The 21,214-nt window shown below is 36.3% G+C and overlaps 1 protein-coding gene and 1 long non-coding RNA gene across 10 annotated transcripts in view; one reads left to right on the top strand and one right to left on the bottom strand.

Moving 5' to 3' along the window:
* SDK1 (sidekick cell adhesion molecule 1) overlaps positions 1-21,214 on the bottom strand; it is a 367,601-nt gene that overhangs the window by 307,035 nt on the left and 39,352 nt on the right. The gene's annotated exons all lie outside the window — the stretch shown is intronic.
* Positions 1-21,214, top strand: part of LOC110406039 — a 36,119-nt gene that overhangs the window by 5,897 nt on the left and 9,008 nt on the right. Inside the window, exon 2 of the long non-coding RNA XR_002443216.1 lies at positions 16,550-16,672. This is a non-coding gene — a long non-coding RNA (uncharacterized LOC110406039). The remainder of the gene's footprint in view (positions 1-16,549; positions 16,673-21,214) is intronic.

Genomic DNA, 21,214 nt, shown 5'->3' with positions numbered 1-21,214 from the left:
TCTGAAGATCAAAAGAGGTCTCACTCAGATGCGTTTTCATGCCAATGGCTAGGAGAAAGAACAGCCTTCAAGGAAACCGCTCAGTGAATCTCTAAGTAATCGGGCAGCAGCACAGAGCATAAAAACCTTCAAAAAGGTCAATGGGTAACAAAAAAATATCTTTACCATAGAGGGTTTTTGTTGTTATTTTAACTCCACTATGCTGGAGTTAGCAGCTAACTATAGAATTTAAGCATATTTGGCAGTAATTTCTCTAAAATTATGTGTTAAAGTAACAACTATTGAGAAGAAAAAGAACGAGCCACCAAAAAGCAAATGGCTGCACTGTTTATAAAGATAAAATGCTTTTTGTTACTTACTTTGAGCACTACTGCTTAAACAAATATTTAAAGAACAGCAAAAATTCCCTCAGGATATTAAATAACTGTACAGAAGATTAACCTCACTATGCATTTAATACAAACAATTAATAAAAGATATGCAGTCAATTAAAGTTGTCTTTTTGTAGTGTAATAGGGATCTAACAAACGAATTCTAATCATGTTTTCACTATCACAATTTGAATCATGGAACATCCTGAGTTAGAAGGGGCCCACAGGGATCGAGTTGATGAATCTAATTCTTCACTATCACTTACCCCAGGAGCCCCACACATTGTGTACCTCTGTCTCCATTCAGGATTTCCATGTGAGCATTTATGCAACACTTACGTCATTGCTGTGTGCACATCTCCAACAGTAAGCGTCCTGCTTTGTTGGTCTGGCCACACACAGGGACTGTAAATCACTCAGTTCTGTGTGTGCCACGGAGTTGAATGGAGCACAGACAACTGCCAAAATCTTTTTCTACAAAAAGATAATTTCCAAATGGAACAGGAAAATCTGTCCTGTAAAAGCAAGCATGTATTATGCTAGAACGATTCCATGCCCTTCACAGTGGGCCAACAAAACACTTACCATCAAGATTATCCTTAAGAAACTTATCAGCTTTCCCTGCACGGCATATAATACATGCTTATTCCTTAACTGAAATCATTCGCAAGTCTTCATTGTTTTTATATATTTTCCCCCAAAGTGAGTTCACACAACAATGCCTGTGATTTACCCTTAAGCGCACTCATGATGAAAGGTGACCTTAAATCTCCAGAGCAGCATGAGCACTGCAGTCACATTAACACTAGTCATATGAGCACTGCCAGCTTTTCCTTTCTCCCTGTCCCCTTTTCCTGTTCAGATGGATCATGAAAGGTTTTGTAGCAATTATTATTATTTTTTTCTTTTTACTGAAATACCAGAATTGCTTTAGAGAATTGAAAAAGTACCTGAGTTAAGCTAAGGAGTACTTTTTCTAGCTCCATTTGAACAGATGAATGGGAGGAAACAGCTTCTACAGGACCCTTGACATCTCCTTCTGCCTCTGCACTGTAGTTTTGGAATAAAGGCAAGGCAAGATGCTCCCTAAGAACCCCTGGAAGTATTAGACTATGTCACATATAGGCTAAGATACATTTAATGAGGTGTGTGGTTCCTTACATCAATCATGAATTTTGAAAAAGTGCATTATTAGGATAGGCTTAAAATAAAGCTCCCTAATCATACCTCAAGCATTAAACAAGTTCCTCCCTTCACTCTGCTGTTCAGTCTCTGTAAACGTTCAGCATCAGTGAATGTAAATGGGTGCCATTTTTTCCCTCATGGAGGAATTCTGTTCCACAGCTTTGCTTCATCTGTACTTTCACATCAGACTGCCCCTCTGCTGCCATCTGTCTCACAGCAACAAAATGTAATGGAATATTGGGGGGAAGGTTCAACCTCTACTGCCATCCCATCAACATTCGCCTCTGGTGTCATGGGCCAATGTAATAAAATAGGAGGCATTACTTTTGGATCAGCCCTCATACAAGGGTTTGAATTACTACCTCCAGGTGGACCAAGCTTGGCCTAGCTTCCAGTACTCTGTACTTGTGGCAGGTATTAGGGCCACCGTCAGCGGGATGAGAATTAGCTGTGTTGCCCTGAATGCCCGTGGAACAGAGAAAGGAAAAGATACTTTCAAAACAGTTTGAGCACAAAAGAAACTTGTTGTGAAAGCAGCATGACATGGTAGCGAGCAACCTCCAAGCTGATGACTCACACTTCCCCCACCTTCAACATCAATTTGTTTTATTTATACTGCAGAAAAAAATGTTTCTTGCTAAATTACTCTGATTATTGCTATCCCATTAGAGCTGAATCAGTTGCCAGCTCACAGCCCTTGAGCACAAATAAATAAATCAGAAATAACCAAAGTTAATCAAAGAAAGTAAGCATAATTCCTCACTAGGAAATCTGTCATGATTTTTAGCAGACTTAAAGGAACTCATGAGTTTTTCATGATGTTGGTTTAAAATTTACTCCAACAATGTAAGATACGACCATCTGAGTTTGAGAACTTTAAGCAACATTTGAATGTCTGTTTACAAATCTGACAACTGAAAACCTTCCGGTTACTTCATTTGAAGTTTTAATCATCTATAGCACTGGTAGATGGTACATACACAAGAAATTGTAACCCTCACCCACAAAAATACTTAAAACGTGACTCAGCTCCTGATGAAAACCCAAAGAGTACTACCAGCATTCAGTCTTGTGCTGGGAACACTTCACGGCACCAGAAAAAGGCAAGAAGAAAGCAAATGTTACAAAGCAACATGCATGCCTTTCCTCGAAAAAAAGAACAGCTAAAAGCCACATGGAATGATACTACATCCTCATTTCTTCAATAAACACTCTTGTTTTTTAAGGAATCTTAATTATATGCCGCCTTGTCAGAGCAGCACGATGATAAGTGAAAGAACTTAAGGAGGGCCGACTTAAAATTCACTTGAATTTTTCCTTCAAAGGCTTTGTTGCTTGTATGATTTCTTTGTCAGGAATCAAAGGCTACAGAAAGATCAATGAATTCAGCATCAAGCTTTTGAGTTGGAGATCTTTCTTGCTTATTAACAAAGGGAAACAATAGAAAGCACTGATCAACAGTACAACGCAATATACACAAAGCCAACTTATTCTTCACCAACACAATGCAAGTTCCTTAACATAAAAGCTTTGTCAGTAAAAGTCTTGCATGCACTTCTATTTCAACACCAATAAAGCTAATAACTAACATGTCTGTAGTACCTAGGGCCAGTTTTTTCCACACGGTTTATAAATGGAATTATGATATTCACACCCAACTTTTTGTGAAAAGCACAAGACCTTACAACACTTAAGTTAATAGAAATGGGTACCTACCAAAAAAAAAATCTAAGACATACTTCATTTTCTGAATAAAGTTATGCAACCTGCATAAGGGAGAGAAAAGGAAGAGCAGAAGTGAGAAAATTTGTTGTTCAAGAGAAAGATAGTTTATTAAGTGAAGGAAATGGTGGAGGAGAACAAACAAGTGATGCAAAGGCAACTACTTCACCACCTCCCACAAGCAGACTGATGCCCAGCCAGTCTCCAAGTAACTACCTTGGAAGAAGAAAAAAAACTAGTTTTGGTTTTTGTTTTTTATTGCCAAGCATGATGTTTGACAAGATGGGACACCCATTTTACCTACTCAAGTCTGCTGTCCCAGATGCCTCCCCAGCTTCTTGCCCACTCCAAGCATAACCCTGGGAAGGAGTAGAGGAAGAATGCAGAAGGAGATAGTGCATTAATGCTGTCCAAGAATTGCTTAGCAATAGCCAAAACATCACTGGGTTATCACCACTACTTTAGTCACGAATTCAAAACACAGCACCATATGGGCTGCATCAGGCAGAACCAGTACACTGGGTAGGATATAAGCTATTAATACTAAAGATAGGAATAGATGTGTTTAAAATCCCCTCTCCATCTGCCTTCTCTATACAAACATCAGCATTTGCTGTGAATTCTACTTGTCATAGTCAAATTCTGTGATAATTTCTGAAGAGTGACAACATTCCTATTTTTTAATTTTTATTATTTTTTATTCTCTTATTGTTCTAGTAACAGTCTCCAAGGTTAAAATGGGCAAAAATGCTTTAAAAATCAGGACATCTGTTATCTCTCTTGTTTTACTATTCCTAGCAATACAGACTACAAATAATAAACTTATTTCTGCATCCCAAAGAACATCAGTAAAATTCTCATTTCGAGAGTAACCACAGATTTAATGTTCATGCAAACACCGTTTGGATGCTACTGTACTGAGTCAGATATACCATATTTCTGTTAAGCCATTAAAAAGCATTTACAGTATTCATTTCTGCAAGTATCCCAGTATCTACCTACTTGCTTACTCATGTCAAAACTTTAGGCTTCTATATGCAGGAGAAACATAACTGGAGCAACCACTGTAAAATACTCATTTTCTGCACTTCTCATCTTTTTCTCAGCTGGAGGAAGAGAGAGGAACTGAAGATTCTATCACCAATTTGAGATATAAATATTATATATCCTAGGTTATCTTGAGGAATTAAAACGTCCCTTGGTTACCATATTCCAAAGCAAAACCTATTACACTTATTCTGCATGTATTATGAAACTTTTAAATCCCATCTGACAAATTCAGTTAAGCACATCCTTGGAAAACGGTTGTACAGGTAATGGCACCACTCATAAGGATGCTTAAAACTTCATTAAAGGATACGAGTAAATTGTATTAAGACATTCATCTAACTCACCAGTGAAACAATTCAAACATACTCTTTGATAGGAACCACGTTAGTTGACTAGACTTGTAATGACAGAAGTACTTGTGTCACATTAAACTACACACTACGTGTCTACTGTCCAAAGCACCGTCAATCAGCTAAACCAAACTAAAATACTTTGTTTTTCAATGTGATCTTTTTAACTACAGCTGTATAAATATTCCCAAAATGCAAGTGCTGATTTTGTACTAAACACACTAATACAGAAGAAAGAATAATAATAATAGTAATAAAAAACCCATAGTCTTGGTTCTTCTCTGACTGTTTAAAAAAGCCATAATTACATGTCATTGAACAACAAATTTTAAGTCATTTCATACATACGTAGTAGTTTTGGAAAAGTCTTGAAAATAGTCATTAAAATAATTTATGCAATTACAACCACAAAATTACTTTTATTCTGTGCCAACCAAACTACTTGAGCATGAAGTTAATAGAACACTATTTTATCGAAGGGTGGCTAGCTGAGATTTATAATGAAGTAGCCTATTCATTTAAACATGGTTATCAGTACATGTTAGAACTTCTGTGAATACATTTTACTAGCATCCAGTGTGGAATGCTTTCCCACTTAAAGAAATGCGCTCTCACAGGTACCATATTTTCAGTTTGTGGTTAAATGGGACCGAACAAATATACTATAGACAACTGATGAAAAAATGAAGTGAATGATTAAGGTAAATTTGTAACCATTTTTATTGTCTGCAAAATTAGTACAAAAATAGTAATGACAGAACACACTGAGACATTTTATTAGGCTAATTTAGCAGTCAGTCAAAGGAAAAATATATTCTGTATGAAGTATTATAGTTACTTTTAATATTCTGAGGTCAAATTCTCCAGAACTATTTCATCCACAGCATCTCAAAATGTATCTTTTCTTTATGAACTAATTTTAGCCACCCTGCCAAGTAAAAAAATATCCTTTTCAAATTTGAGAGGTCTATCTGGAAGAGAACAGAGATCTGCTGACACAATGAAATTAGAAACTGCATTGTTGCCTTCTCCATCATAAAGAAGATCTGCCTTAACCTTTCGAACATTCACTCAGGAACACCAGCTGAATGACTGCTTAGGAATACATATTACCTAACACATGTGAAATGCGTACACAAACATTCTGTGCTCTTTCAACAGCCACAAATGTTAAAAAAAAACATAGTAAACAGGGCTCTCCTAAGCTGCAGAAGAAGGTTCTTCAGCTCGTGTCCAAAAATGTGCCAGTTATCGTCGAGAAGAGCAAAAAAACTAACAATTCAATTTCACTAATGGTAAATGTATTTGTCAATTAAAGGAAACAAGAGGAGTAGCGAAAGACTAATCGCATTCAAAACTCAAACGCTATTTTGTCCACATCTTTTGGCTCCATTCAGTAAATATGACAGGCAGAAGCAGAACTCTTATTAATAACATACAAAAGAGAAAATCCCTTGAAAAACTACGGGAGAGAATTAATTACTGAAAATGGAAAGTGTCCGGTTATTTATTGATTATTCTATTGTATTTAAGAATATCCTTACATATAAATTACCAGTCTGGAAAAGTGATATTGATTTTTTAGCTTGATAATTACAACCAGAATAATCCTTTTGTAATACAAAGCTCTATTCAGTACAGTATTTACCACAAAGATTTGTGCCTTACAGCACAATGACTTACCACTCATGATCTCCTAGTAGCAAAATATTAACAGATATTTGAACAAGTTTAGTGGTTTGTGGGTTTTTTGTTTCTAACTTCTTGGAAGATTTTTTTTTAATTTGCTTTAATGACTGGAAGTCTGAGTGATTGCTGCAAAAATTGTAGAAACTACCAAAGCACCAGTAACCTTCCTAATCGCGGCAGCGCACATTTACAAATTCCAAGCTTTGTACCCACTTCCCATAAGCAATCATCTTCAAGAAACACGAGACGCATTTCCAAATTCCTTTGAGATTAAGGGACATAATTAAGATTAAATATTTAGTATTTACATTACTTTTCTTAAAAATAATATTGCAGTCTGCTCTCAACAACTTCTGGTAAGATAAGTGCCTTTCCAGCAATCCTGAGCTAAAGGACTTCTTGAGTACAAAAATCTTGGGTTGGGTCGAGGGGAAATCTACTGCATAGAGTTTAAGTCTTTTTGCTCTCTATTACTGGCAAACTGATGAGCAATCCCTGTGAAGAAAGTGCAAGAGGTTAGAGAGAAATTCAGATTTTGGTCTAGATAAAGATAGCCAATTTTGTATCACTTTGGTGAAATATCAGGGTAACTGTACTACATAGTTTTCCACAGAAAAGTTGGAGGTTGCATATCAATTCCTCAGGTACATCAGGAGAAAGCTCAACGTCTATTATTGGAAAAGAGTATCTGGAACTAATTAGACTTCGGAATCCTTGTCAAGTTGACATGGATTTAAACTTGTCATTCAAAAGAAAAAAGGTATAGTTATCTTGGTATATAAAAAACAAAAGCCCAGATAGAAACGCAACATTTTTATAGATTCTCAGTCCTATTACCAAGTACTGTTTCTGTAAAATTGGTTGGTAATCTAATTAGAATGAACTAAAAAAAGAACAATTGATGATTCAGCTAAACCCTACTTCTTCCTGATCACCACTTGCTTTCTGACTACCTATAATTTGAGGCGGCTTTCAGTCAATTTAAATAAATTTACAGCCACTTAATGAAATACAGCCAGAACATTTTTCAGTCATCGTTTCTCAGCAAGGAAGGTCTCAGCAGGCCACCACTGTACTACAGCTGAATAGTTAAAAATAGTATTCAGGATAAGAAATAATATTTGATTTTAGCTAACATAACAACAATGACATGAAAATATACCCAGTATATAAACTCTCAATCAAAATTGAAAATAAGTTTAAAATAATGTGGTCTAAGATTAACTTCCAGTCATGGACAAGTCCAAATAATAATGTCTCAGATATTTTCCTGAGTTGAGACAAGGTCAGTAAACAGTCTTGTTGGCAATTATATTGTACCAACCTTTTTCATTGAAGAATAAATGTCTGAATTAAGTATTAAAACTCTTTATACAATGTAATTAGCATACAATAAACACATTGTCTTAAGAAACTAAAACTTTGTTTCAGGAATCCCTTATCAAAATTTGACTGAGATGTGGAGTGGTTTACTCCTTAAAGTGCTTCTCGAATAGGGTAGTGTAATTCTGCAGAATTAAAGAAAGCAACAACAGTCCAAAGAACATTTGTGCCGCACTGGTCCATTCTACTACAGACTAACTAGCTGCATCTCTGAAACTACGCACTGCAGTCAAACTTCCTCTTTAAAATTTCTTCAAGCAAAGAACTGAAGCTTTGTCACTTCTGAAAAGCATTACTAAAACAGAAAGTTTAAATCATTAAAAAAAGGCAATATTGTGAAGTTTGTCACTTGTTGTCAACATAGGATGACCTATCAAGAGTCCGTGGGATATAGTTCACTGGCTGCATGCATGGTTCTCACAGTATGATTATGGAGTTTAAGGAAAGAGACTAGTTTTGGTGCAGAGAACATAGTCTTGTTATTTGAATGCATCACTGTACACTAATCTGTTTTCCAATGCATTAGATTAACATTTATCTCTTTAAGCACACAGCTTATATGTCAAAAAAATCCTCTACAGTGTCTAGAGCTATGTCTCCAGAGCGTCCTAGTTCTACACAGACTGTTACTTAGTGTCCCAATTTTGTTCACTTTGATAAAGAGGAAAACTATTCAGTTCTGACAAGTTGATTAACAACAATCAGCATTATTTTCTGAAAATCAGATCAGCTATTCCTAGAAAAAAAAAGAAAAAACAAAGAAAAAACACAATGAAACCATTCTCTTTTTTTTTTTTACAAGGTAAAAACATATATCAATTCCAACTATGAATGATAAAGCAGAATTAAAGTCATAGAAGAATTACATCTGCTAGCATTTTCATGCCCCAAATGATGTACAACTTGACCCCAACATTATAGTTTGAAAGATGAGGTATTTCCTACCGATTCCAAAGCTTTCATTTCAAAATAAATCTTTTTAACCTTATCGCTGCAAAAATAACCTCCACAAACCAACTTAAAGCTGTTTTGATATATTAGCAAGAGCCCAAAATGTACATTTGTATTTGCCATACCTATTTCTATTCTTTTCTGCCATTAGAATGGCAGTTACAATATCTCAGGAACCAGGCCTATTCTCATCCATATGAACTCGTGTTTGTTTTTATTCCTGCATCATGAATTATTAGGTCAATTTTGACTTTTACATTCCCATATAGCCCCACTGCTTTTTCAATTAATCCAAGAACAGGCTTCAATAGATGTGCTGCTTTACAATAAATCTGTTTCAAAAGGATGTAATTCTGCACTCTCAAGTGCTTTTCTATCTGGCAGATAACTACACAGTTCTTCCACCCAAAATTGGATATTAAAGATGAAATTGAATTGTATCTAAACTTCTGGATTTGTTGCAGACTATCTTCTGCCCTTAGAGATATGGTTACAGTATCAGAACATACATTACTGAACACTGAAATTACGAAATATTTTATTAATATTCAATATATCACTTCTAAGGCTGCTGTTCATGAAAAACTGGAATACTACAAATAAACTGAGGAATACGCAGTGTGTGATTTTTTTTAAATTAAATTATGTTTGGACTGAAATTTTGGCTGTAGATGTCTACATGTATGACACCACAGCCTGTTTAATAAAGGCTAAGGAATTCAGATTTACCATGGTGTTCTCAGCTCTAGGTTGAAAAGCCAAAGGATTCTGTGACCGAGAAATAAATATTTTTAGGTAGCTTCAGATGGAGGAGGAGATTGAAAGATGCACTACCTTCCTACACCTCATGCTCTTTTGTTGTATTGGGAGTGACTGGCTAATTCTTTACTATCATGATTTCATACACAGTTTTCTTCTGCAAAAGGCATAAAAAAAATTCTCTTAATTGCAGTAATTTACTGCTCAGTAATTGACAAGCAAACCTCAGAAATGCTATATTTCTGAGATATACATCTCTGGCATGCTGCCTCAAACTGAAGAAAAGTGATCATACTACAATATTTTTTCTTTTAAGATGGAGAATTTACTAAGAAGCTAAGGTACTAATACCAATGTTAAAATATATGATTCCAAAATGTTCAACTTTGTTCCTCTTATTCAGCAAGCTATAACTTTCTTCTTCAGAAAACACAGTATTTCCTACCACACGCACACATTTGCAATGGATTAATAAGATTCACATTCCAAAACTAGAGAGGGATTAGATATGATAACGACTGTAAGTACCTCAATGCATTTAAAATCAAAGGCCTTAAATTTTGAGAATAAATAACAAGCTGAAAAGTTTCATTTAATGCACAGAGGTCTATTTCTGTATCTAAGCTAGAAGACAGAAAATAACATCAAGTACCAATACATTTAATTTTTCTTCAGGCAGTCATGGTTTTTTTCCTCAAGAGAGATCCCTGCAGCAGGAAAGGCCATTCAACTGGATTGAGGACAACACAAAAAGGTGATGGAGAAAGGACTCCAGAAGTCACTTAGTAATTAACGGTGCTGTCCTCAGCTATCACTGCCAACTTGAATACAGCCATTCCAAAACAGCATGCTGTAGCTACAGAAAGCTATGCTTAAAAACACCCGATACTCTGACTACCCCTAGTATCCCTGTATGTATTCAAAATGCTCAAGGCATAGCACTACAGTAATTTAAACAGTATTATTCAGGTTATCTTTCAGATTATTATGATTAAATATAAATAGGTCGGTTCTACTCAGCTTCTTCACTGACAGGAATTTTAGAAGGCAATTTTTATTTGATTATATATAGAAGTCACATCTTCAGACATCAAGAGACTTTGAATATCAAACAAGTGTTCTTCAGGTAAATATGTGACAATGAGTTATAGCAGTGCCAGACCACCTGCTGGCATGCCTTTTATCTGACATCAGCCAACTCCTCTGCCATGGTTTTCCCTCAAACACGTTAACTATCCTGTTTTCCAGAAAGAGAAAATGAAGAGAGTATTAAAGAAAAACATCTCATAGCTTAAACCCAGAAAGAGGAGATAAAAATAATACTGTACGCAAAAACCATCACATTTTTAAGAAATGGACAGCGTTATCTCTGGAAAAGCTCCAGAAAAACAAGTAACAATGGAATGTGGAACACCTGGCTCTGCAAAACCAAGCATATGCTTTAACAGAACGTCTTGTAGGGATTAGAGAAAAAAGATCAAAGATCATGCATCAGCACCACCAGTTTCCTCAGAATGATGGGGTATGTTGCAGACTTAAAGTACCCCGAGCACTGAACTTCCCGAGGAGGCTACAGACAGCCGTGTCTTTTGCTAGGAGAAGGGGAGTCTTTGATCTGTATGACAGTGCAGAATTTAAGTAATTTCATTTTTTCATGAGATTATCAAAGACCATGAAAAACACGTCCTCGTGGGCTAAGATCGATAACTGCTTTAGTTTTATTTTATCTGCTTTTGTTAAAACATTCTGGCACGTTAAACCTAAGCGGTCAGGTTCTCCAGCCTCAGAGGAGCATGGCAAACAGAAGTGCTGGCACAGGAAACAGCTTTCCGACCTGCGGCACAGACTCAGCCACAAGTTGCAGCTTTCTAGAAACACTGCTGAACCAGCTGTCAGATGCAGTGCACTGAGCTTCGAAAACATTATTTTTTTCCCTTTATTCATTATTTTCTCTAACTGCCACACAAAGCTTGGATGAAAGCTGCCAGGAATGCAGATGGTATAGATAGCAACAAGTTTTTATACCAATTCTGAGATTTTTAGCAGTCTTTTTTTTTCCCCTACACAGCTCCAAAGCAATCAATAAAAGCTCTCCCATCATTATTTCAAGCTTCCTTTACTTTGAAGAGAAACGAACCATTTCGGCTTGTTGCAATTTATTCTCACCTAGGCTATAATTCGATGCTTTAAGGAGCAAATCATGCAACCATAATTAAACCCAACAGAAAGTTAAATACAAAAACAAGAAAGAAAGTTAACTGCCATGACCAAGCTGTAACGCTCCTCAGAAGTGAATTTGAGAACACAATCACCTTCAGATTTTCCTAAACACCTTCAAGAAGCATGCGGACCGCTTGGATTCATAACTATACAGAAAACCAATTTTCTAGATATTTTTACAGTATGCCATAAAATGTGAGACTTGTGAGAACACACTAGTGTTACATACAGGAAACCTTTGAAGTGCGCTATTTCTTATTTTTAGTCATAATACCATCTTCAAAGGCCATTTCTAAAACAGACATGACATTTAACTGTGATTAGCAGTGCTTTCCCATGACAGTAAGCAAACCATCAAGAACTTGCACGGTTCTCTCATAGCTTCCTACAGAAAAGCAAAACTTGCTAGCATGTAGTCTACTAAAATTGAAACTTCTCCTACCTTTATGCATTCATTTCATCTTTAACGTACATCAAATATTACATTTACTAAGAAATACAGAAAATGGTGCAGAAGACTAGACATTCCAAATGTCTGGAGATAGAAAACTAACAATTCTGAGTTAATCTTCTGTGACTGACCTCTAGTTTTGGTTGAAACACTATTTTTTTTGCTTCAACTTATTTCCATAGAGTATTGAAGGACTAGCTTGTGCTTACAATCCATTTTAAACAAAAAGATTTTGCTGTAATTAGTAAGTAATAGAATTACTGATGTCTTCCTTCTAAATAAAAGAAAGGAATTACTCTGAACAAGAGTTTTCTCTTAAGACTATAATCCCAAAGATTATAGTCTATGACCCAGTAACAATGAGGAAAGAATTCCATTTATTTCAAACTAGCTTTACCATTTACATTACCCTTTGGATTCAGCCTAGTTTTATTTCTCTAAAATACTTTGGAGAATGAAAAGAAGTTTTCAGGTTTTATAGTAGGCTAAAAACAAACATAAAACCCAAATCAACAAACCAATCATTGCTATAGCACACAGCAGTAAAGATTCTCAAAGGATGAGTTTTCCTAAGATACTTCCACAGGCAGGCTGTTTTTCAACTTGACTGAACAGGATAACATTTTTGTCTGAAATTCAGCCCATGTCCTCAGAAACATTTGCAGCAGACTACACTATTAACATTAATGCACAGTTTTCCATGTGATGATGGCAAAAGAAGTAGTTCTCCATCCGCTCCATCAGTAATCTTGGCAACCAGAACCCTAAATCTGTGCCAAACATAATTTGCATGGAGAACCTTCTGCTAGTTTCAGGTAAAAATCAGATGAAGCCACATGGCAAAAAAGTCAGCCAGAACTGTAGTTCTTCCACATGCTTGAAAAAAAACAGAATCTGCCTGGTGACACAGAACAATGTGTTTACTAATTTAGTACAGATCAAAAAAAGGAAAGAATAGCAGGAGGTGACGGTTTTAAATGGCTTCCAGGCTTTGGGATCTTATCAACTTATTAGAAGAGTTTGTTACTGAAAATAAAATAGAGAATTATAAAGAAAACCAGTACTATTATCAAATGACCTTGGTCTAGTCTCTCCAGTAAAGATTATAAAACAACAGTACACGAATAAGAAAACAAAGTACTTGGCAAGCTCTTCCAGAGACTCACCTTCTTCACTGCAATTGCTTTCAAGCCACAGGAATGGCATGAACTTCCGATGAAGTGGAAAAGAAAAGGTATTGCAACAACATGAACTGTAAAGGTGTTCCAACCTTACGCATTCTCATCTCATGTAATAAGTAGCTAGAAGATAAAGTATACTCTCAAGTCAAGTAGACTTATAATTTTAAACAAGCCTAAGCAAGCACAAGGTAAATACCAGGTTGTCAAGATTTGTAATAAAACTAAAACACACTAAAATAGAAGAACATGGGAGAGGATCACTGAGAACCAAAAATTTCAGCTGCATCCAAAAAATGCTTCAGCAGGAACTAATGAGTTCCAAATAAAAACACAGAAAGAACACAAAGGTATTGAAACCATCTGCACTGTGTGATGTCGCATTAGAACCCCAGTCCTGGCAACCGATCAAGCAAAAAAAAAATTAAAAGTTAAAACTATTCTAGCTTGTCACTTTTAGCTCTTTTTGTTTAAAAAGAAGTTCAGAAAGTCAATTCAGTGTATGCTCCTGGAGTTCAAAAATAACAAACTTCATCCAGAAAGAACTGGTGAGAAATAATAAGATATTCATTGAGTATCATTTAGAACCAAAAATAGAATAAAGACAAAATTACTGATGCTTTTTCTATTATTAACATGCAAATTCTCCTTCATTCACTAGATCACTGCAGGGCTCTTCCTCAGCTGAATTCAGTCAACTACAAATCCTCTACTTTAGGCATATTAACTGTATGTAATATCATTAAGTTTCTACCTTTTCGAAACTTAAAGATCTGGAACGACTTTTAATCCAGTTTGTGACTTCTGAAGCTACAAAGACCTCAGAAAATCTGAAAAACAGAAAGGACTTCAGGGTTAAATTTTTTCAAGAGCGTTCAAGTCCTTTTGGAAGACAAGGCAGAGATTTCAGCTATAGGTTGATTTATGCTCTCCTGCACTTGTCATTTCCTTCCTGTGCTATCAACTCATTGTATGCACACGCTTGCCTTACAGAATTATGGCAATGCTAGCTTCTAATTAGATATAAGTGAACATCCTCTTAATGCAAGTATAAAGATACAAAGGTATGCAACATTGTTTTTACTGTTTTCTCTTTTTATTTCTGTCATCAATTGATAGATGTCTCTTCTCTTTCACTGACAATCATCCTCCAAACCTTATAAAACATTTGGATACCTTAACAGTAAAAAAAATCAGGTTTTTTTTTTCCCCAAATCTATGCAAAGCTGGGTTTCCAGGCTTCTCTAACAAAAAAAGCAAGACTGTATCTGAAAGAACACCTTTTCTGTACAATGCCACCTTGCAGGATGGTAGGAAGCTCTGGTGTCTCATACCTCAGAACATACACCACAGCAACTGCCCTAACTTGACGTCCTGGTCTCTAGCAGTTTTTCTCCCTTTTGTCTCTTCCAAAAAGTCCAAAAAGAATCTGAATTCTGGTCAAGGATTCACTCATTCTGGGACATTCTCCTTACAAATCTATATTGGCCTGCTCACTAAAATGCAGCAGTTCAGTATTCTTACAGAATGGAAAATGGAATTGTTCCTGTATAATGGCAGTATTGCCTTCCCCTACACACTGTTCTGGATTTCATTTATTTCACTGTATTTAGCCTTGGAAGGTCAATTATTTGACAAGATTTCTGACATAACAAGCTTTTCTTTTCACTGCCCTCCTGCCTCTCAAAGTTGAATCATGGTGAAATCATGTGAATTCCCTCTGTTGGCTGATAATTGCTAAAAGGTAGTGTCTGGTAACTGTATTTCCTAGATAAAGCCATTCAAATGTTAATTGTTATTTATAACCCATTCAATTTGTTTGGATTTGGCAATATGACAAGCACCTTTTCTGTGTACATTTTTCCCTCTTCCCACCACAAAATTCCACGAGCCCTACTTCATTGCTATGGAATATGTAGCGTTCACACATTTTTCATTTATTATCACATTATCCATAAAAGACTGATTCTTTACTGGTCTCCAAGCAGAGTATTTCTCCGCATCCATAGTTTGGAAAACAACAAGCTTCCTCATAAACTCCTGGACAACCCACTACTGTAAACTGTTTTGTGTTTGGGTTTCGTTTGCTTTTAAACCAACTATTGGAAGTTGTTTTAGAAAATTTGGGCTAAAACTTGGGACTAAACTTTTTTTTTTCCTCTGAAATGACATTTCCCTCTACAGCAAAAAAAAAAAAAAAAAACAGAAGACAAGAGAAAAAAAGAATTTGCTTCCACAGAGACCATTACACTTACTATAAGAACAGTGGGAGCAACGTCACTGCAGTAGAACTAAGCTGTCCTGCTCTATAAAGAGGCATGTCTAATTGGCATCGATCTACCAGAGAGCCTGGGGAATATTAGGTGTGTGTGCATCTCTCTCTCTCAGTTAGCTGCATATATTCAGCAGAATTCTATACCAACAAGGGACATTCATAAACAGAAGCTGTGATTATCCATGGGTTGTTTTTCTCTTTACAGTTGCCCGTGGAAACTGCAGTGGTGTGTAGACACGTCTGAGGGAACTGGTGCAAGTAAAACAAAAACAAAGGTTCTCCTCAACAAAGTTATACACTGGCTGAATGTAACTGCAATTTTCAAATTGTCCTTTCTCCCCTCTCCTCAGTTGTCTGGTCTGCTCTTCTGTGCTGCTAGCAGAGATGGGCCTTGACAGATATAGAGAATTGAATTCCCACTTAAGGGCCTCATGCTACATCATTCATGCCTTACTATAAAACAAACAAACAAAACACAACAAACCAAGTACCATACCTTATGGACAATTCTCCCAGACAACTCCCCATCCAATTTCTGACTCTACAATATTGCAGAATCAGTAGCACACATCTCTTGAATGGCAGTAAACATATTAAGAAGCAGAAATATGAAAAGAAAAAAAAAGATCTGGAATGACATGACTGGTCTGCTCTGTAATGGCTAGCAAATATTTTGTAGATCACGCTATAAATATTAGGTTTTCTGTTTTCCCAACTCTAAAACATAGTTACAAATAGTAGCATATAAAGGAGCAGCAGTGAGATCAGCTTCGGTACAAATGAGATTACACCAGAAGGGATCTCATATCCATTCCAAAACACTGTGGCTACCTACATCAGCAGCCAGGACAGAACCAGATCAAGAACTAGCAGGCAGTCAGCCAGCAGCTGCTCTCAGCAGCTGAACTTTATACCCATATTGGTGATGCCTGAAACTAACCTCCAATTTCTTTTCTATAATACAGAAATTATCCAGCACTGGATAAAAGAAGGAAAATGTGCTCAATGAACTGTATGAAGAGCTCAGTGATCAGATAAAAGAACACCTGGGCTTCCAGTAGAAGATAAAATTCATGGTAACTTACACAGTAAGTATAAGTCAAGTGTAACATTTTAAATAACTACACGTTTCCACATGCATATCAGAGTTTTCCTGTGCATCAGAGTCCTTTGGGGCTCTTTTGGTTGTTTTGCACCTCCCGCTGTTCCCAGACGACCTTATTTTCCAGAAATTTTGAAGAACATTATATAAATAATTACTTTTTGTAGAATTACATTCAGCACACAAACACCAAAATAAACCATGTTGTTCTGCAAACTCCTGACCTCATTATTCCTGAGAAAGGTACAGTACAATAAATCTATTGATTTGTCCGTACGTTCTAAAACAGTCAAGCTGAAAGCTCAAAACTGTTTCACTTTTGGAAAAGAAGAGTAGCAAGTTCACCACAATAAACTTATTCCTTCAAAATTCTATCTTAACTTCTACATTGTTTCTGACCAAAAAAATGATCATAATTATGTCAGTAGTGAAAGGACTGAGGCACAGTGCTACTGGTCACATTTACTGGATGTGCAGTTCTTTCTGTCACTGATCCTATGCACACAGTAGCATTAACAATAATGACATTTTTAAGGCTACAAAATTGCCTCTTAGTCTCTAACCATTTAAGTACTGTTCTTCCAGTTTCACACATTCTACTTCTCCCTCTTTTCTTTTTACAAAGAGAACACAGCTCATGTTGTAATTTGAAGAGCAATTTCTTATCTTTTGTCTCAGCATAAACTGTCACACCTGTGAAAACTTTCTTTTATAATTGCATTAAAATTTATTTCAAAAGGAAACTAACAAATGAACCAGATCTAAACTTGTGCTGGCTTCCTTATATCCGCACCACTCTGACACAACATCTCAGATCAGGATGAAATTAGTTGAAATCTGTTATTGATTCTGAAACCTAAAGATGGCAATTTAGATGTCAACATTAGCTAACGTGATTTTAATGTTAACATACAACAACTATGACAAATGAATTGATGACATGTACAAATTTCTGACATCTGTAACTTCAGATAGCAAATGGAGTTGACAAATGGATCTGATGGCAAATATTATGTGACTCCATAATTAAGGATGTACTGAAGTTTACACTGAAGCTGCACTGGGATGAGTGAATTTTCCACTGACTTGCACGTTGGTTGGCTACTTCCAGTTACGAGAAGTACATGCAAGTTCAACTGCTTTAAAAACCATGCAATCTACAGTATTGTTCTTCACCTACTTCACAAAGGTGCAAAGCAGAATCAGAAATTGTCTTTGATAAACAAATAAACAGCTGAATATTTACCTCGCAGTAAAGAGTTCTAAACTCAATTTTCTATGAAAATTAGGACTTATAGAAACTGCTCCTCAGTTTATTAATTAGAAATAATTATGTTAATTATTCAAAAGAAATATATGAAAACAAGTAGCCCAAGGGATATAAATATAAACATAACATGCTTTCTGTAGCTGAGGAGATCCATTTTCATTATTTCAGTAACCAGTGTTACCACCGCACGTACAACTCCTAATCACAGACAAGGGATTTTATCACGTTGTGTGAAAGCATAAAGCAAAAGATAATTGGGCATCAAAGAACATTCCACAGAATTCCAAGGAGTTCCTTTTAGACCCATTTTTGAAGATGCAAAGGACAGCATCACTTGAGTATCTTAATACTCAATTAAATCCATCTGTTAAGCAAAGCCCTTAGTGAAATGTTTAAGTTCACTCTATTTCACTGGGACACAGGCATCACTAGACACAGCCCCAGTGCACGTTCAGCATTGCACATCTTGTCCTGGGCAATACTGAGGCACATGACAGGAGCCTCCAGCAGAGGACTCTACGTGGGGGTTGTTGCACACTCCAGAAACTCTTGTACAGCAGCTTGCTTCCTCAATCACACAGCACTGTGAAGCTGGAAAGTAGCCACGACGCCATGGTAAGAACAGCGCTGAAGGGCAAGGAAAAGGGAAGCAGGGACTCATTTGGAAGGTTTATGTGCATTTAGCTCCTCTATAATTTCAAAGCTGATCTTAAATACAAGTTTAAATAATACCACGAACTGGGCAATAGTTCTTCTGAGTCTACAAAACAACCCCAAATGTTCCCTGAATATTGTCACTTTTCTGTCCCATTTTTGGGTTTCACAATTCAATTTGCTATTTGAAGCTGTAATCAGAGGTGATCTAGCTATAAAAACATCTTCAGTGAGTGCTATTTACATACAGCAGAAGTTTCCAGCTACAGAATCCTGATTTATCTCTGTCTGTACTACCTGTCATAGGTCTGCTCAAGTTGGGTCATCTCTATTTAGCAGACTACGAATTCAGTCAGCCAAACCACTCTTAATTAGGTTTTGCATAAACATCCCAAATAATACAAGTCAAAGTTCTATTAAATGACTGATCAGCATCCTAAATATGTCCTCCTAAAATTAATACTTCTCTAGAACACACGCTGCTGACAGATGTCCTTATTCTCCTCTGTGCATTCTGAAAATACCTTTTCTTATAAGTACAGCCTTCAAGGGGAAAATTAGGATTCCAAGGTATTGGTCACATTTATTTCACATTTCTTGGAACATTTCAGCATAACCCACTGAATAGATTGTTGTAGGTCTAAATTGTGAACTGCAGAGGAAAGAAATGGCTTAAGAATAAAAATAACACATTAGATCCCTTTAGGATTCAGTTCATGATTACAATTCTGATTTCTAACAATTTCCATATTAAAAAAAATTTTGAACTACTTTGCCTTCACGGGGCATATTCATGTTTCATTTGGGGAAATATAATCATATTTTCACATGTGACCTTTACAGGCTCTTTTTCACAGCTCGGTAACAACTTCCTGGTAATTTCATTCCATACAACATTTAACATTACTTCAGGAAGAATATAATAGAAAACTTCAAAAATTCGCACCATCAACGTCAATTCAACCAACTGCTTAATTTGGGCTTTTCTACCTCTCAAATTCATATTAGATGTGACTTACAAGCAGCGAAGGTACAGAAGGCACAGGCAGACCAAGGTACTAAAAGCGCTCTGGTTTTGAAGACGTTAGCAATGTGGTCACTATGTTACGTCAAATGCTGCTCATTTAGGTCACAGCTTAACAATATTCCTATGACAAAAGATTTTGCGCATACGTTACCTCAGAGACCGACAGATCCGAAGTCTTTCACACTGTTCAAACTCTTATTTATCTGCTTGCATTTTTTGAGAATCTCCATAAAAATCACACAAGAAAAGTAGCTTAAGTCGCCATAAGATATTTCTAATCACGGCCATAATAAAAAAACCAATATTTCTTTCTTGTTAAATGATGTCCTATTCTTACAGTTTTCACATTTGCCCCAACACGTGTGAAAAAACCTGTTAATCTTTTTAGTTAATAGTTCCTTTTCTCTTTTATTAAATATAGTATGTGCTGCAGGCTTGTGAATTAGCTTACAGAACCTGCAATTACTGCAAGAACCTGGAATATTTAAAATAGGCGTAAGGTTCCGCGTACCTTTTCCTCCGTAGCAATGCTGACTGAAGGATTTTCCATTCCTCCTGCTCTATTACTCAACCTCATCCCCATCCTGCCCTTCACTTGTACCGCACACCTGTTGGTATGGCTGCTTTGGCAGTGACCGGGGAACCAATCCAGGGAGAATGACACCAACTAATCAGCTCCCTCATTCAGTTCAGTGTGTGCTCCCCAGAAATAGCTATAGGACAAGATGAACAAGGGTAGTAATAAGTAGAATGAATAGAAATATCATAAGGAAACACTACTGCTGAATTCAACTTATGGTAGAACTACTAAAATGCTGACAGAAACATTCTACACATTTGAAACCTTTATTGTTTCAAGTTTTCTTGTTTTTGATTGTTTTTTTTCCCCTTTATTAAAAAGAAATCCTTTTTTCACATTTCTGTACTTATTGCATTTCATGTAAATCCCATCCTTTAAAAAAACATTCTTAATGGAACAGTTATAAACAAATAGTTCAAATAAAAGGCAAAGTTATAACACAGACCAACCTTTGCTGCACCCTTTGATTTTAGAAAAAAATGATGTTGCCAAGACTTCTGTCCTATATAGCATATAAAACTTTTTACATTGCTGATGATTAGAATCGTTTGGCATGAACACTAACTAAAGCGAGCTTTATAAAACAGCAATAAAGCAGGGTGCATTGCAGAAACTGCAGAAGAGACAAGCCATAAAAAGTTATTTAAGTAGCCGCCTTTCCCCAGATGCAACCTTAGTGTTCATGCAGTATATAGCTGAGTTACTCATCTAGTTGAGGACTTTGACCAATATTTCCATAGAAGTACTGTTCCATAGTGAACACAGTTATACCAGCTCTCTGCACAAGTCTTCCTTGACCCATAGTAATCTTTCAGCTCTACTAACAATTCAAGATGCAATGGACGTGGGCCATTTACTTAGATTAGGGATCCCAGCCCTCTCTTCCAGACAGAAGGATGCAGACATCCACTGCACAGAATGGATGCAATAATTTCAAAGCTTCCTAGAAACTCTGACTTTGCTCAAGATGCATAACTCAAAGGCAGAAGTCATCCAC

Source organism: Numida meleagris, chromosome 13 (genome assembly GCF_002078875.1).
Source record: "Numida meleagris isolate 19003 breed g44 Domestic line chromosome 13, NumMel1.0, whole genome shotgun sequence".
NCBI classification, from domain to species: Eukaryota; Metazoa; Chordata; class Aves; order Galliformes; family Numididae; genus Numida; species Numida meleagris.
Note: the sequence above shows the minus strand (reverse complement) of the source record. Positions and strands in the feature narration are given on the sequence as shown.